Source organism: Drosophila albomicans, chromosome 3 (assembly GCF_009650485.2).
Source record: "Drosophila albomicans strain 15112-1751.03 chromosome 3, ASM965048v2, whole genome shotgun sequence".
Classification (NCBI taxonomy): domain Eukaryota; kingdom Metazoa; phylum Arthropoda; class Insecta; order Diptera; family Drosophilidae; genus Drosophila; species Drosophila albomicans.
This window is the reverse complement of record NC_047629.2, coordinates 19856170-19870705: the sequence shown is the minus strand read 5'-3', so window position 1 is coordinate 19870705 and position 14536 is coordinate 19856170. Positions and strand designations below refer to the sequence as shown.

The 14536-nt window shown below is 36.4% G+C and overlaps 1 protein-coding gene across 3 annotated transcripts in view; it reads right to left on the bottom strand.

Annotated features, from left to right (window-relative positions):
• Positions 1-11235, bottom strand: part of LOC117568194 (protocadherin-like wing polarity protein stan) — a 63525-nt gene extending 52290 nt beyond the window's left edge. For all 3 annotated transcript variants that reach the window (XR_007954765.1, XM_052003968.1, XM_034248653.2), the window contains exons 1-2: positions 11025-11235; positions 7588-7643 (exon numbers count right to left, since the gene is read on the bottom strand). The gene's annotated coding sequence lies outside the window, so the exon portion shown is untranslated. The remainder of the gene's footprint in view (positions 1-7587; positions 7644-11024) is intronic.
• Positions 11236-14536: the final 3301 nt, after the last annotated feature.

The following is a 14536-nucleotide window of genomic DNA, read 5'->3' as shown; positions in this document are numbered from 1 at the left end:
ATACCCTGTAAACAGTCAGTTTTAAATTGAGTTGAGTTGATTTTGTTCTTGATTTCATTTTGCATTCATTCATTATAAAAATATCAGGCAAGTTTCTACAGCATATCTGCTCGTCTTGCATACCCAACTGCCTAACTTGTTTGCCTGTTTAAAGGTGCAATTTTCAATTGCAATCGAGTTAGTTTTAATCTTCGTTTTTAAGGTATTCCCGGATCTTTATTCATTACTTTTTTCATGAAATATCTGACAAGTTTTTACAGCATATCTGCTCGTTTTGCATACCCAACTGTTTAACTTGTTTGTCTGTTTATAGCTGCAATCTCATCAAAAGTTTTCGTACCTCGCATTCCCAGCCGATTCGATTTTAATCTGCCCATCAAAAATCATCATCAACTTTAAGCCTGACAAATCGCATAGCCAAATACCAAAAAAAAAGACAAAAACATTTTGTGTCGTCGGCAAAGGCCACAAAATGTCCCACTAAATCGCTCATAATTGTTAATGGCAATAAATTCCAGGCGCAAAAGGGACTAAACTCTATTTATCTCTCTCTATCTGTCTGTCTGTCAACTGCCGCGTGCCACTTGCCACTTGCCACATGCCACATGCCGCAGGCCTGCTTACTTTTTGCTGCTTATCGCAAGAAACAGACAATAAAATGCGAGTTGAATATTTAGATGAGCTTACATGCTCAACTTTTATCAACGAGTTAAACTTTGGCTAATCGCATGAAAGCAATAAACATTCGACTAGTGTGCATGTGGGTGTGTGTGTGTGTGTGGGTGTTTTTATGTATGTATGTGTGCGTGATGCTGCATGCTTGGCAACACTCGCTCAGAATTCAATTCAATTTACCCAAATTGAAAATGTGGAGTCGACTGCATCGGCCGAACTTCCGTATTGATAGCAGCCGCAATACACAGCTGCGCGCACACACACACACACATACTCCTACACACACACACACAGTCACATAATTGTCAGTGTTGCCAACTGCGCGAAAAGCACGTTCGCTGACGGCTTAACAACTTATTTATGCTTAGCTATGCTACCCAACGCCATTGCTGATGTCGCTATTGCCTTTTTTACCCTCTAGAAAGAAAAAGCGGTTATAACAAACTTAGCATGAAGTTTTTTTTAACGATATTTAAATTTGTTGATAACTAGAACACTATCAGAATAATATATAATATAAACTGGCTTTGTAAATCAAAGTAAAAAAGGGAAAAAGCAAGTAAAGATAAATTTGTTTCTTTCTACACAATTAGACCAAATTAATGAAAAAATACAACGATTAAGATCGTATTTAAGATTTAAAGTAAATTTAGTTCACAGCATAACTTATTGATTGATTTATATTACAAAATGATCAACAATTAAATTTGTATTTCAAAATTGAAAATTTCGCTTTTCCTGATAAAATTAAAAAAAAAGCCAACTTAAGGAATATAATATACGATTTTTAAAGACAATATATTAATTTTTTTTATAATCCATTAAAAAACATGAAAAAATATGTGTTACTTTTTAACGTCTTGCTATATTACTACATTTATTGTTAATTAACGCTTTTAGATCCCTAAAAAAGGGGGAAAAATTATATATTATCCATTTTGTAAGTCAGAAATTTATTAATTTACGTCTTCAGATCATTCACTTTTAAAAATACTGAAAAATACTATTATTCTTAATCCCTTTAAGCTCATAAATTTGTATGTACATCTTGGGTTTCTTTCTTTTTGCGCAGGGTATCTGCTAGTCGCATACAAATCTCTGTTGACGCGTCCCTACTTGTTTGCACACGACGACCTTACATTTGGCCGCGACACGGCGTTGTCTGCCTGCGGATTCAGCACTGAGTAGGAGGCTGAGGGCTAAAGGTTGAAGGATGGGGCAGGAGCAGAGGCAGAGGCAGCTGCTGGTGGTTGAATTGAAGGTGGTGCTCTTGTTATTTCTGCTGCTGCTGCTGTTGCTGATGGTGGTTGAGTGTTGATTCTTACGTTCGGCAATTTTTGTTGATTTTTCCCAGCCACATTGTGCGCGCTCGTCAAATATCATTTAAATTTAATTCCGCTTTTCAAGCGAGAACGCTGCTCTTGCCGCAATTTCAGTCGCGCTGAGTTGCGTTGCGTTGAGTTGAGTTGAGTTCAGTTTGTTCAAGTTGTGTGGATCTATGGCTTTATCATATTCTAGGGCAGCTCAAATGAATTTATAATGAAGCGGACGTCAAGTTGTTGCTTTGATATTTTAGATATATGTGTATACTACATACACCATTTTCTATATATATACACAAAAGTGTCTGCTATATAAATCGTGGAGCATCGTTTCATCGAGCAACATTTTGTGGAATGCGCATAAAAAGCGAAAAGCGCGCTGTTATCTAATAAAAATAAATTGCAATATGAAACTATTTTGCACAACACACAACCACACACATACACTGAGACAAAACTGAAAGACGCAACCAAAAAGCGCGCTACACAAAACAATGGCAAAAGCCCAGCGCCCAAAGCAACAGCAGACAAAAATAGAGAAACACACACACGCACACACACTTACACACTCAGGATAAATGGCCAAGTAACATGAGCAGCCAACTTACAGCCACTATATGTCCTCTTCCCCTCCTCACTTGTGTTGTGTCTGCAGCATACAAATAGTTTGGCAATAAAGCGAACGCAGAGACTTTTATAGCTTGTGATATTCCAGTTTTGCCTGTTGTAACTGAAACCCTTACGTTGCCTTATTCCTTTCGCCGTATTAATGCGAAATCTATGTAAACAGTTCTACAAATGCGTGTCTATGTATGTGTGTTGGTGTGTGTGTGAGTCACACCTTCATAGCTAGGCAGCGGCAGCACTTTGATGTGCATTTCATGCGATAACGCTGACTGGCAGCCAAACAATCGGCATCATTATGATAATGACTTCAGGGGGCAGCAGACGAGTAGAGGAAGGAGAGGGGGAAGCTGAGAGGGCAGAGAGTCAGCACAGTTGGCGACAAAAGAAATAGGAATACCAATCCCAAATACGAAAGCGAGGCACATACAAAAATCATAGCATACTTTCGAGCGCAGAAAGCAAAAGCCACAAAACAGGAAGAAAAAAACCTTTGATACGAATTGGGTCAACTGATAAGCGTGGCAGTTAGATAAATGCAAATGCTGATAAATTGCATGCAATTCATATGCCAAAAGAAGCGTGACTGACATGCAAAATTGTGATAAATTAGCCCATGCGTTGGGGGTGGACTTTTAATAATAAAGCGAGGGTTGTAAACTACAAAATAGTAAAATACAATACAAGTATGTTAGCAGCGAAGGGTTGCAACTCGAACTGACGTCCAAGTCTGATAAGCAGCTGAAGCAGTGGCAGCCAACTTGACGCCTGTCATGTCTGATAACCTGTCGAGCTCAGCTCTTGCTCTCTCTCAGTGTGTGAAGTGGGCGTGGCAGTGCACTCGATTGACTCATTAAGATGGCAAATTGCCTGGCATTGGGTCGGTCAACTTCATTAGGCCAATAAATAGTCGCAACAACAAGCTGTGCACTTTAATTATTAAATTTATACTCTAATTAAGTATAATTGCAGCTCTCTTTCTCCCCACCTCCTCCTGCCTCTCGTCTCTTGCCTTGTCTATCTCTTTCTGTTTCTGTCTGTTTTATTTGTCTGGAATTGTAGTTTTAATCAAATGAATGCGAGGCGAGCATGTTGTGCGTTCAATTATGCAATCTGTTGCAAGTGTCGTTTGTTGCAGCTACGAAATTAAACAAGTGCCAGCAAGTCAAACAGCTGCTATTGCTCAACTAGCAGTTATTCTACAATTTGCATAAACGTGAAATGCAACTGGTTGCTCTTTATTAAATTTCGGAAATACCTATTTGACTTTTCAAATTAAGATCTTACTTTAAAAATTTTAATTTAAAAAAAATGGTTAAGATTCAAATTTAAGCTTTTTATAATTGTTTTTATAGTTGACTGTTTCAATTTAGTCTTGGAAATACCTTTAGTGTTATTAAAGGTGTTATTACATTTCAAAATACTTTCTTTAGCAGAATAGTTCAGATAGAAAAAAGTAAAAAAGCTTAATTCGCATGAAATTTAATGAGAGCAAAACAATGTGGTATTTTAAAATAGATTAAATTAATATACCGCATAAATACTAAAATATACCATTGGCTATATTTGGTATATTGTCTTATTTGGTATAGTACTACATTGAAAACATACCATAGAGTGCAAAATATATCATATTGTCAGATTATGTAGCCGGTATAAAAGCTATAGCTCGTTATTTTCAATTTTCTTCTTTTTAATTTGAGTATATAATATAGTAGATTACTGAAAAAATGCCATAAGTATATTTTTAATTAAAATTGATGCTTTTTAAATTCAATTTCATTTTGGAAATTCCTTTTACTCTTTTAATCTGTATCTTATTTTAAATATACTCGTATAATAAGTGTAGTTAAATTCAAACTGTCGCTTTTTATATTAGTAATATTTATGTTTTTAATGCAATCAATGCTTTCGTTTCACTTTCAATTCCATTTAAAAATTGTCATAAAAAAATATTACTTCTTCTAATCCCCTTCAGAAATGCAGCTGACATAATTTGTTTGATAAAAATTTAATATGTTCAATACGAACACATTCCCGCTGCCAAGTTAATAATAAATTAAAGAATTTAATACAAAAAGTAAAGCCATATGCAAATTGTATAGCTGCCAGACACACACACACACACAAATGTAGTATACGTTGTATGTTGTGTCTGTCTAATTAATGCAATTGATGCAAATTGTGTTTGCGTTGAGCGAATAGCGAGGAGAGCAATCGAATCACTGGGTTGTCTGACTGTCTGACTATCTGACTGGTTGACTGCCTCATTAGCCAGAAGTGCCGCAAGCTGCCAGCTGCCTAATTGAATTAAGATTAATGAGCAGCAGCTTAAACTATGGGGCAAACAGTTACTGCCATAGTTTGTGCCGCATCTCGGATTGCATCTTTATTGCATTGAAATTGTTAACACTTGACTGCTGACACAGTTCTAGACACACACACACACACACGCTCTCAGGTTAAAGCCCATTGCCATAGCTAGGCTGGCCTGATCTGGTCTGCCACACATCCTGTTCGTGCACTGACAGCTCAATAAATTTCCGGAAAATAAAAGAAAAAAAAAAACAGTAGAGAGAGAGAAGTAAAAATGAAAACGAAGCTGTGACCCAGATAGAGGCAGCTCTAAAAGCCAAAAACATTTAGAATTTGCACTCGCACACGAATACATTTAGATATAGAAATCTATATATATAGCGACAGATACAGATACAGATATAAATGCTAGAGCTACATGTTCAGGTGTTGAATTAGCGAACAGTTTCACATATCCCAAAGTGCTCGCCAATTAACCAATTTCACACTGACAGATACATGCTCTATAGCTCCTACTCCATAACATAGCTAACTGACTGAGTGACCATCACATTCGTGCTGCATTGGTTCGTTGCAGTTGCCACACTTGCCACCGATACAGTTATTAGCGCTTACTCTATGCGTATGGCATACTAATCAGTCCAATGATTTATTCGATAGAGAGAGAGAGCTGCCAAATTTCATTCGTTCAATTCGTTCTCTTGATTGCGGCGACTCTTTCAATTAGCGAGCCAATTAAACTTTACAATTACAAGTACCCAAAAATGCTGCAGCTCGACTCTAAATCAACATTTAATTGAGCTAAACTATAATCAGCACAAAAATGAAATACGTGCACTGTTATCCCAGCATTAACAAATAGCAATCAGTGCTGTTTGCTAAAGAGCTTGTAGTTGAAATTTAGCTGAAATAGTTTAAAATGATACCGCTTAGAATGGTTTATGACGATGAAATTTACCATGAAATTCACAAGGATATCAAATGAAAAGCTAAATAAATTCAAAAATTCATTAAACTACTTTTCCCAAATATATTTTTTGAAATGACATACACACGCTTGTTTGTGCATATTTTCAATATTTTCAAATGTATTACATTCTATAATTGGATATTGCAAGATTTCCATAATTAATTAACGAGAAATACAATAACTAACAACATAATTATGTCAACAATAGCTCAGTCTTTTGTTAATAATTTTATTAAACTAACAAAGAAAAAAATACATATTTTATGCTTTAGTATAGTAGCCTGAAATCATTCCCAGTTTCCGTTCTACTTTGCTATGCAATACAAGAAAAAGCCGCTTAATTATTATATATTATGAACACAATTAATAATATATAACAATAAATACAATGTTGCCGCTATTGACAACTGAATTGCAGCTCATTGCAAATTAAGTGCACATTGATTAGCTATAAAACAGAATACATAAATCCAGCTATATTAGTCGAATAACACACACTTCAGTTATTGAAAGATACACTTTTTTTTTATATTTCATTTAAAGTTAACTTTATTATGAAATATTAGCTATAAAACAGAATATATAAAGCTAGCTTTTTCAGCCGAATAATTCACACACACTTCAGTTATTGAAAGATACACTTTGTTATACCTTATTTATTGTTAATTTTATTGTGCTATATTAGCTATAAAACAGAATATGCAAATCGAATTATGTGAACTGAATAATTTGAAATTTAGCTTTGAAATATGTACTTTTTGACTTTATTAAAGTTTAATTTACTGTGCTATATATAACACACATAAATCTAACAATTTTAAAGGAATACTCTTAGCTCTTAGTTATTGTAAAAGATGTGCTTAATCTTCACTTAAAGTTAACTAAACTGTTCTACATAAATCTAACTATTTTAGACTCGATATATGAAAATAAATACCTTTCAAACTTTTCCCATAATCAACTTTATAGTGCCGCATAAAGTTTGTCAATTAGTTCTACTATTTTATCCCATCAGAGAACCAACTAATAACAGATGTAGTCATTGATTAGCAATCTTTGTCCGCACCCAAAATCCCGCACCTGTTACTCTACGTCAGCCAAAAAGCAAAAAGCGGGTACAAATCAGAATTTGATGGTTCTCACAAACAAATTGAAGGCAATCTCGAATTTCTTATTGGAAATTCGTTTTATTTTTTGGAGGGAGAGAGAGCTACAAGCAGAGTTCATCAATCATATGCTAGTCGCCGCATGACATAACTGATCCAGCTGCGAATCGGGCTGCCAAGAGCTGCTGCTGAGCTGCTGCCACAAACAATCAAATAACCAAAAAAATAACAAAAAAATCAAAGATTGAGTAGTGTATAAGTTGGTATGCATCAATTAAGCTTTCATTCTAACATAACAATTTGGAGTTTGGCCCAAAATGAGAACCGGTTTTGGGTCGCATGTTATGAAAGACATTCAGAGCCAACGGCAGCCTACACAAATTACGACGAAGTATCTCAAAGATACACTCGTACTCGTATTCGTACTCGTACTCACAGACAAACAGGGCTCACTCTGAAGTGTTTGCTTGGGTCAATTGACATCGATGTGGGCCGAGCAAATATCAAACTTTATTGTATACGATATCTGTATATATTGTATTTATAGGTATGTAAACATAAATATCAGACTTACCATTTATGCAGAGGCTGCCATGTGAATGGGCGAAACGTTGTCCTATTGGCCAACAGCTGTGTAAATAGAATGGAGAGAAGAGATGTGAGAACAATAGGGAAACCGGCTTAAACAAATGTATCTTGTATCTAGCCTATACATATACAATATAGAGTATACAATATCTAATTTAATAAATTTAACTTAACAAAGACCGTTGCTGATATTATGGGCTCACAGAATTGTGCATAAATCAGCGCGTGTCTGGCACGCAACGAGCCTAATCAGAGAGCCAACGACAACGACAACCAGAACGAGAACAAAAACAACAACAAAGCAAACTTTGTCGCATTTTAATGTTAATTAATGAGCAGTGAGTGTGCGTGTGTGTGTGAGCACAGAAACAAGTTATTAAAATGCGAATGAAAAAATGAAACCGGCCGGCTTGCGTTTTTCTTGACTGAGGTTAGTTAAGGTGAGTTGCCATTTCTCTGCCACACACATACACACAATGCGGCAAGTCATGTGGCAACCCTGCTTGGCTGTAAAATGTAACAACAGCATCAAACAACAAAAAAAATGCTAACAGCCGATCAAACAACATTTTGACAGGCAACCTGAGAAACCGGAAAATGCTGCAGCAGCACTTAAAACAAGAGATGATCTAAGCAGAAATATTTCTGTGAAAAAAATAACCTTTAAGCAAGGATTTCCTGCACCTATTATTTATTATTATTTGTACTTATAATCTGCAAATATGTCTCTTTGAGATGCATACTTATTATCTGCAAATATGTATCTTTCAGATGCATACTTATTATCTGCAAATATATATATTTCGCTTGCAAAGAAAGCAACTAAAGGTAGTTGGATTATGAATCATGCTTGTTATATTTTTGGTTTGCTGTTGCATTTTAAACTTTTTAGCATAGTTTGCTTGCTTTTCAACTGCTTACTCCCACTTGTACAGGGTCGAACAATAAAAAAGAGAGCTGAGAGCACAGGAAATCTTAAAGTTCGTCTGCCAAATTGTGGCTGGTGCCAGGTGAAAACCGGCTTAGGCGACAGGTTGCCGCTGCAATTTACAATAAGTATTTGCCACATAACACTGCGTCCAAGCAGTTGCCGTTGTTGTTGCAGGGGCAGGTTATGACCAGGATAGCTGGCAAGGCGACAGCTGCAACTTGAGCAGCAGCAACGGCAGCAACTCATTTTGGTGGCCAACTACGCACAGAAACGTTGCTCCCGGCCAACATGTTGTGGAAAGAGAGAGAGAGAGAGAGAGCACAAGAGAAAGAGATTCAGAGAGAGAGAGAGAGAGAGAGTGCAGGCCACAACAAGTAGCAAACAACATTAGGGAAGCTACAAAAGAAACAAAAAAAAACCCGTTTTACAACAAATTTGCTGCTGCTACTTGCAGTCCAAGCCAGCAGCAACATCAACTCAGGCAACTTGCCACAAAACTCCAAGCCGCAGCAACAGCAACTCCAGTCGGAGACTCTCACAAAGCCAGAAACTGGACTTGCCTTCTGATTGGCGCGACATTCCAACTAGAAGAAAAATACACAGACTGAAGAACAAGAAGCAGAGAAACAAGAAAGAAGAAGACGCAGAAGAAACTGTCGAAGAAGAGGAAGAGCAGGAGTTGGTATCTGGCAGTTTGAAGCAATTATGTTTTATGATTGCATGTGGCCCCAAAAAAATAAAACATGAAATGAAGTGAAATAAAATGAAATGAAATGAGCAGCTTCTGCAGCTCAGCTTCAACTAACTAAAACGCTCTGTGAATAATGTATCTGACAGATACAAGCTACAAGCGGCGCTGAAATATTTATGCAGATAGCGTGTAAATGCCGCAAATGCGCTCAACACTTGCCACTAAACGCCAAAAACGCAGCCAAAAACACACACACACACACAATAAGCTATGGCGCTTACTGTGAGATACATTTGTATCTTGTAGGGATACATTGGACTTATTTTGCTTTGTCTTTTCATTTCGAGTCTTTTTGTTTCGTCTTCTGTCTTCCTCTTTACACTCTCTCACACACATGTGCTGTTGTCTGTGTCTGTTGTTGTTTTCCACACGTTTTAATGTGACTTTTATTGTGTTGCTTGCTTTGTTGTCTCATTTCGTATTCAAGTTTGTCTGTTTGCCTTCGCTTTGAACCTGGCGAACTGAACTTTAGCTAACCCAAAGTGTAAATACAACCAGCAAAGATACAATTCTCAGTTCTCAGTTTTTTTCCCTCGACTTTTTTTCTTATGTTCATTTCTTTTTTTTCTCTCTTAAATGTTTCTTAAGTTTAGGCCACAACTAATTGGCCTCTGCGTCTTTTGGCTTTAGCTTTAGCTTCGGCTTCGGCTTTTATGTGTTTAGGATTAGTTGTCAAATTTAATTAGAGCCTCTCGAAGCCCTATCGAAGCAACAGTTAGCTTAACCGACCAAATCTAGACCAAAGCACCAAGTGTTTACACTGAAGAAAGACACAAAACTTGCACGATTTAGCTAAGAAATACTGTTAAAGGTGATTTGAAAGACGGAAATACTGAGAACTTAATCTGCTCTGGTAGAAATTGTCTCTGTCATTAGCTAATCTACTTATTTATTTTTACAAAAACGTTTCATAAGTATTCTAATAATACTCAGAATTGAATCTGATGACGAATTATTGATAATATTCGCCAAACTGTTGAATCATTACCTGACATTAAGATGCGCAATCTGATTGTAAGGTGAGATTATCACTGCTAACATATGTATATATGACATATGTATATATGAATCTTTAAAGTATTTAAAAGTTTACTAATAACAATCAAAGCAGCAAAAGAAATGAGAGCTATAAAAACTAAGAAATTATCTTTTAAATCTTATTTAACTTTTTTAAATATTCTAGAAATAGTTATAATTATGATTTTATTCCTTATAAGAAGCTAAGGAAAGGGTAAACTACAAAAACTTGAACCAATACATAACAGAATAATGTCAAAAGTCAGCTGGAATGAATTTTTGACATTTTAAATTACAATCTAGTAGAAAAGTTGTGCGGTTTCTCTATCAACCCCCAAAAGTAGAGAGTGCTGCACCGCTTCCTTTGTCAGCCACACTTTCAGCCGTCAACTGAAACTGTTGCAATTCTGTGGCATAATAAAACTGTCAGAATTTCTAGTTTGTGCTCCACATACAATATGCGTTCCCAATTTGAGTCTGAACTCTGTTTGTTTTTCTAGGCCAAAATGTGCAGCATCCGAAATTATTAACAATAATCGTTGTTGTTGTTGTTGTTGTTGTTGTCGTTGAGCAACAAAATGTCATGTGCCGGCGTCGAGCCTGCAACAACATGGCGCCCACAACCACAAACTCAGACACACACATACACCCACACCAACACAAACACGTACAGGGAGAGAGACACACACAAACATACACAGACAGGTTAATGGTGGAAACTTACGAGCTTTTGTTTGCTTTTGTTTGTATTTTAACGCGCGCCGCTGTGAATAATCCGCTTTAGAGATCAACAACGACAATAAGAAGAAGAACTACAATAACGATAGGTTGCTGCCATTAAAACTGTGCAAACTGCGAACATTTTTCATATTAAATTTATGATTTTTATGGCATTTAAATTGCGGCGAACACAGCACAAATATTTACGTATTTGTATGTATGATTATAATTTTGTAATATTTCTCTCTTTTCTCTTATTCGTTTCACTTTGCACTATTAATTTCTTGCTGTAAATAAACACACAACAAATATTTTGCATTTAAGCCGCTGCAATTATTTTACATTTTCCAATCATTTCTTTTTTGTTGCGTTTTTGCCAAGCCGAAAAGCCAACGCACTTTTCCAACTTGATTTTTAACGTTCGCCACACAAAGCAAAGTCGTAAAAGCCAAATGCAAAAGCAAAAAAAGACAAACACAAAGACAAAGGCAAAAACGTGCAATTATTTGCAGGCTGCGACGCGACGCAGCAGCGCGCTAAAATTCACAGCGTCGCCGACACTGAAACCGGTAATTTGAACGTCGGCGTCGCTGCTCTTTTTTCTCTCCTGTCGCTCTGCCACTGACCAAGAAATGCTACTGCCTGCTGCTGCGTCTGCTGTTGTTGTTGTGTTTGCTTTGCATTTGCAATTGGTTTTTGCTTTTGTTTTCGTTTTCTGCCTTTGCTAAGAGCGCGCGCACGCGTACCGTATGCAGTCGTTAGGTGGCGCCTTTTGTTATGCGCTCGCACATCCGAACGGCTCGAAGTCACAACGTAAACTAACGAAACGTAAGACAGCTGCTGAAGACAACCACCACAAATTACGCACCATGGTGAGTATGGCGTATGGTGAAAACGTAACGTTAAATGTTGCAGCAACGTAAGCGAAGTACTCTTAAGCAGCACCGCTCTCACAGCTCAGCAGGCTGTGTTTATTGTTTACAATTGTTTTTGAATGGCTGTTTAAATTGTGTACAAACATAAAATATACTTAATAGTTATATATATAAGTTAACTGCCTAAGTTACTCGCTAATGTAGTTAAACAAAAAAAAAGCTAACGATGCTATGTTGCGCAATATTATTGCTTAGCAACATTTCGTATAATTAAGTTAAGTTAATTAATTCATCTAATAAATTTTTAACAAATTTTTACAATTGTTGATTTATTTAATAATCATCACTACATCACACAATTGAACAAAGTCTAGCAACATTGTTGCTAGCAACATTCTGGCTTATCAACATTTTTGGGGTTTCATCAAACTTAAAATATTTTGTCCCCAAACAATTGTTGCATTATTTAATAATAATCACTCGTATTGATTACAGTTATAAAACCACATTAGGCATTTACTTTTGGGGAAATATGTATTGCGAAGCTATTTGGGGACTCATCTGTCAACCCACAAAACGAGAATTGATGTTTGATTAAATTTCAATTTGCCTAATTATTCAAATTAACTAATGCTATTTTAGTTTGAGCCTAGTTGGCTATGCAAACTAGCTCAATGATTGTGCAGCACGTGGCACACACACACACACACACACATACACACACTCACAAGTTGCCTGCTGACCAGAAATACAACATTTTGGCAGCAAACAGGGCCAACAAATTGCATGTGTTACTGTAAACACGTACGGACAACACAAGGGCCTAAAGGATTACAAACACACACACACACACACTTAGACACACACATGTATGCGCTCACGTGTGTTAAATTTATAGATTACTCTGCTGTGTTGTGCGGGTCAAGAAAGTGTTTGGCCAACAAGCGGGAAGGAAACAAGAAGGGGGAATGAAGCTGGCTTAGGTAGCAGCCAAATAGGTAACAGTTGTTGTTGTTGCTAGCTCAGTTGTTGTCCTTGCGGTTTATCTATGTTCCTTGTTGTGCTCGATTGTGTATGTGTGTGTGTGTGAGAGAGTGTATGTGTGTGTGTTTGTGTGTGGTTGCGCTGCCTGCTTGCAATTGACATTGGCCTCTTACGTTTGATTAATTGCATTCAGTTTCGGCTTCCAACTCATTGATTTAGAATAATTTAACAGCTTCTTGTGTTTTACCTCTTTTCACTCATTCCCCTCCCCTCCCCTTTGCCCTTAGCTCCCCTCTCACTTGGCGGCTTCGGCCATTTGTCTTTTTGTGCTAATAAATTCGTGTATTGACTTTCCCCTTGTCATGTTGTTTATCAAATGCCAAATGGCTTTCCAATTACTTAGCGTTGACATTAAACAAATGCAACAAATCAGCTGCTTAGCCACGTAACATATCAACACTGCACCCCAAGTCCAACTGCAAATTACAAACTATCGTCACCTTCTAAAATAAAGAAAGAGAAAGAGTCTAAGTATAAAGTGTATATGCAGCAAAAGTTTTTAGTGTCGCACAATAAACTTCATAAGCTTATGAAAGCTGCAAACTAAATTAATATAGTACCTTTCGGCTGCAACCATCAAGAAACTTTACAAGCAATGTATAATAATTCTTAAGACTATCCAGAGCTTAAGTAACATTTTAAAAACCATATATTTCTTAGGTTTTATTTAAAATTCAAATATTTTTATAAACTTTAATATTTTTAAATTTAAATATTGTAAGTCTTAAAATGTTCTTGTATTTTTAGTAATTGTAATATTCTTTTTATTTCAAATATTAAATATGATTATTATAATATTTTCAAGTGAATTTTAATATTTTCATTAAATATTTTATAATAATAATATTTAATAAATTAAATAAACGAATATTAGAATTACTTAACAATATTAAAGCTTAATTCAAGTTTACATAAACTGAATGTGCATAATAAAAGCACCTAAAAGCTAAGTCAATAAAAACTGTTAATGGTAATTACATTTTATAAGCTTCTTTAAGCTATATAAATATGAATGAACATGTGTTTCTTTTAAGAAGTGTAAGAACTAACACAGAATCTTTCTATAAATTGTATTTTAAAAAGAATTAAGACTTTACTCAAAGGCTTGCCACCTGAAGCTTTGTAGTCAACTACAATTTAAATAAAATCCGGCAAAACAGAAACTTGACTGCGCATATTTGAAGCAATATACTAAAAGCTTTTCGCTGCCAATAATCCTATAGCTAAGGCGACGCTTTCAGCCAGTGTCATTGCAGATGAAACATCAATGCTCTGGCCAAAAGCTCTAGCCGAATTGGTTGTCATTGCATTTGGTTTATGCAAGCGGTGACTGGCGGCGAAATAAATTCCATGAGACTACACTGAGACACAAAGAGATAGGGAAAGACACAGAGAGCAAACGAGAGTGTGATGGAGAGGAGATGGAGGGTGAAGAAAGGAAAGAGGAAAGTAGCTTGGCAACCGCTTGAGTGCAGCTCAATGGCCTGGCACACATAACTCAATACGAGATGGGGCAAAACGAATAGTTGCAGGCAAGCAAGCAGGCAGAGAGGCGGAAAGCAACAGCGACGGAGGCAACTTCTGCTTTCTATGCAAA